Source organism: Elephantulus edwardii, unplaced genomic scaffold, assembly GCF_000299155.1.
Source record: "Elephantulus edwardii isolate Elephantulus edwardi_28Jun2011 unplaced genomic scaffold, EleEdw1.0 scaffold00259, whole genome shotgun sequence".
Lineage (NCBI taxonomy): Eukaryota > Metazoa > Chordata > Mammalia > Macroscelidea > Macroscelididae > Elephantulus > Elephantulus edwardii.
In genome coordinates this window covers 3,407,678-3,411,623 of record NW_006400009.1, presented here as the reverse complement: position 1 = coordinate 3,411,623, position 3,946 = coordinate 3,407,678, and positions in this window count along the sequence as shown.

Below are 3,946 nucleotides of genomic sequence, written 5' to 3'. Positions count from 1 at the left end.
ATAGGTGCTGCATGGTGCCACTGTTGGAGAATGGGACTGACATCAGGCTTGGGGTGAGACTGAGAAAAATTGGATAGATTATGTGTACTGCACTGAAACAGTTGAGGGAGAGAACAGTTTAAAAGTGATATATGATTAGGTATTATGGTTATGACAAGAGTCCAGAATGAAGGTTGCATAGTGGAGTGTACTCGGGGCTGGGGCGGGAGGAATGTATACCAATGAAAGAATTTTTCTTTTACTTTTCAAAGATAAGAGCAAACTGGGAAGGGGGGGTGCAGGGAGAGGGGTGGGCAGGGAGAAAAATGCAACAATGAATGAATGGAAACCCAAAATCTCTGTAAATGTTCATTAAAATTAATAAATTTTTTTTAAAAAGAATGCGACAGTAAAAGTGGGTATATGAATATTTGTCCGTGTTCCAGCTCTTATTTAATTCGGATGTATTCCTCGTAGTGGTATTACTAGACCAAAGGGTATTTCTAACTTTTTCGGGAAGCAGCAAACTGCTTTCCCCCATGGTTATACACTCCTATCAGCGATGTGTGAGAACTCCAATTCCTCCACACTCTTGCCAGCATTTGTTGCATTCTGTCTATTTTAGGTGTGGTGAGTCTTGGACTGCTGTGTGACTAAGAGCTAAATTTAGACTTTCATGCCTCTTTTCTGAAAATAACCTGCACAATTGCAGTGTTCTTTGTCTTTCTAAACTAGTTAAGCTAGTAGGGTCTATATAGGCCCACTACCTGGTGAACTAACTCCAGGAAAGGCAGGGTATATGACCAATCATAAGCATTCACCATGGCCTCAGTCATGCATATTTTTTGAGATCCCAGTGACAATGAATGGAGGGCTATAATGCTGATAATTACTATTACCACCAGAGGGTTATTGTGAAGATTAAGTGGGAAAAAAAATATGTAGAGTTTGAAAGAATATGCTTCATAGATTGAACTACATCCTTCCAAAATAGGTGTCAACTTGGATAGCCTATAATTCTCAGAATACTGTAACCATCTTATGTGTTGAAAATAATAAATTCTATGATATTCAAATGGTGATACAGTTGTGTAATAATATGGTCATTCCCCAAGATATGATGCAACATGAGATCAACTCATCAGTTTTAATGAGATTAAAGGGAAATGCAGTACCTTAATTAGATCACAACTTTGATCTGATGAAAGTGGATTTTCCTTGAGTTGTGGCCTTTAACACCTTTTGACTTATGGGAGAGAAAAGGCGAAAGGAAACAGAGAGGGGAGCACAGCGGGACCACTAAAAGAGAAGACCAGGAGTGGAGCATGTCCTTTAGATCCTGGTCACTGTGCTGGGATATTCCTTGACATGTTGTTGTTGTTGTTATGTGCCGTTGAGTCGCTTGCGACTCATAGCGACCCTATGTACAACAGCCCTAAACTCTGCTCAGTCCTGTGCCAATCGTACTGTCTCTGATACTCCCATCCCAATTATCCCAGTCACTGAATCAATCCACCTCATAGAGGGCCTGCGCTGTCCCTCCACCCTCCCAAGCATGATGTCCCTCTCTAAGGACCGGTCCCTCCTCACAACATGTCCAAAGTATGTTAGACGGAGCCTCAGAATCCTTGCCTCCAAGGAGCCACCCGGTTTAACCCTTTCCGGGACAAATCTGTTTGTTTTCCTAGCAGTCCATGGTATTCTCAATACTCTTCTCCAGCACCACAGCTCAAAGGCATCAATTCTCCTTCTATCCTCCTTGGTCATTGTCCAACTCTCTGATGCATAACAAGTGATTGCGAAGACCATGGCTTGTATCAGACGCACCTTAGTCTCCAGAGAGACACCATTGCTCTTCAGTACTTTGGAGAGGTCCCTAACAGCAGACTTTCCCATGGCAATGAGCCTGAGGAAGACAAAAAACATATGGAGCTCTCTGAGGAATGCCAGTCCCCCTCGGAGCTCTCTGGGGTTCCTGGTACTGGTTGAGAACACCTATGTATGGGAGAGGATGCAGGGTGTCTTTGGAGATAATGGAATGCTTTTTCTGGGACCTATCTCAGATCTTGTCTTACTTGGTTTTTTTGCATCTTTTCTTTTTCGTTATAATAAATAGGCAATTATAAGTAAGCATCTCCATGAATTTTGTGAGCCTTTATAAAGAATTAACAAATTCATAGGGCCAATGAGCCAAAAAGGGCTGACAGTAGAGAGCTGATATGTAGATCGATCTAGTTCTAGGTGGCTTGATGTCAAGGAAAGGCTGCACAGTGGTAGATGAAGAAATACAGAGTCTTTTAACTTGTGATCTAGTCTCTAGGAATGACAGAAAGAGAGAGAGAGGAATTTCCATGAAAGTAGGTGGCAGTGTGGAGGAGATGTGAGACAGGATTCATTTCCTACTCAAAAGTGGATTCATGCCAATCCTTGCCCACACAGTGGGATTTCCCCTCCTGCCTATTCTATAAAGCAGTTGCAGTTTGTTGTGTTGTCCTCTGTGCAACTGGACCTAGAGGAAAATCATGGATCAAAAAAATATCATGGGCAAAAGATCCAAAAACTGAAGTGACCATATGCTGTGGACTAACAAAATGAGTGTTTTTGCTAGACTGTAGGAGCCATTATTTGGATGATCAAGGAATGGGCTTGACTTTGCTTCCCCCCCCCTTTGCTTTTAAGTAATGTTGTTGTTATTTTTGTTAGGTGCCATCAAGTCAAGTATAACTCATAGCAACCCTATAAACAACAGATCTGAACCCTGTCCTATCTTGTGCCATCCTCATCATCTTAATACACTTGAACCAATTTCTGTGTGTGTACTGTCAAATCAGATCTGACTGGTACAGGAGGAGATTCTCCAGCAGAGCATCTATCTGGTGGATTCAAGCTGTGCGCCTCTGGGATGGCAGTGCAGCTTCTTGCCACTGGGCCACTAGAGCCCCCCTTGAACCTATTTCTGAAGTCACTGTGTCAATCCATTTTGATGGCGGTCTTCCTCTCTTTCACTGACCCTCCACCTATCCAAGCATGATGTCTTTCCCCAAGGAGTAGCTTTTCCTAGAAACTTGTCCAAAGTATGAGAGATGAAGCTTTGCCATCATCCTTGCCTCCAAGGAGCACTCTAGCTTTATCTTTTTCCAAGACATACCTGTTTGTTCTTTTGGCAGTCCAGTGCTTTTTTCCCAACATGACAACTCAAAAGCATTCCTTCTTCTGTCATCCTTATTAATTTTCCAGCTTTCAGATGCATAGAAAGTGGTGGAAAAACCATACTAACTCAGGTGCACCTTAGTCCTCAAACTGTCATCATTGCTCTTAAGTATTTTGGAGAGGTCCCCAACAGTGGACTTGCTCAAAATAACAAGTATTCTTATCTCCCAATTGCTGGTACCAAAGGTGTTGACTACGGATCCAAACAAGATTAAGTAATTAACAGTTTCAATCCTTTCTCCATCTGTCATAATATTGCTCACATGCCCAGTTGTAAGGACCTTTGTTTTCCTAATATTGAGATGTAATCCATATAAAAGCCTTCGATATTCCCCAGCAAATAATGTAAGTCCTCCTCATTCTCAGCAAGCAAGGTTATGTCATCTGCATAATACAGGTTGCTGATGAATCTTTCTCCAATCCAATCATGAAGCCACATTCCTCTTCATCATATCTGGCTTCATTACTTATTTGCTTAACATACGGATTGAATAGATACAGAGTAAGGATAAAACCCTACTGTATACTCTTATTGGTTGTATAAGATTATAAAAAAAGTCTGTTAAAAAAACACAGTGACAGATCCTTATTTCCTGGATTTCCGGTCTAGATGCAAGGATTGTGAATTTTTATTTTCAGTTCTTTTTTTCTAGACTGGCCTTTTGGATGTGTGTTTCATATGGGTTCTGTGTCAAAAAGGCAAGAGTACAAAAAGAACGAACTTTGTTGGGACGGAAAGAAGACTTTATTATTCTAG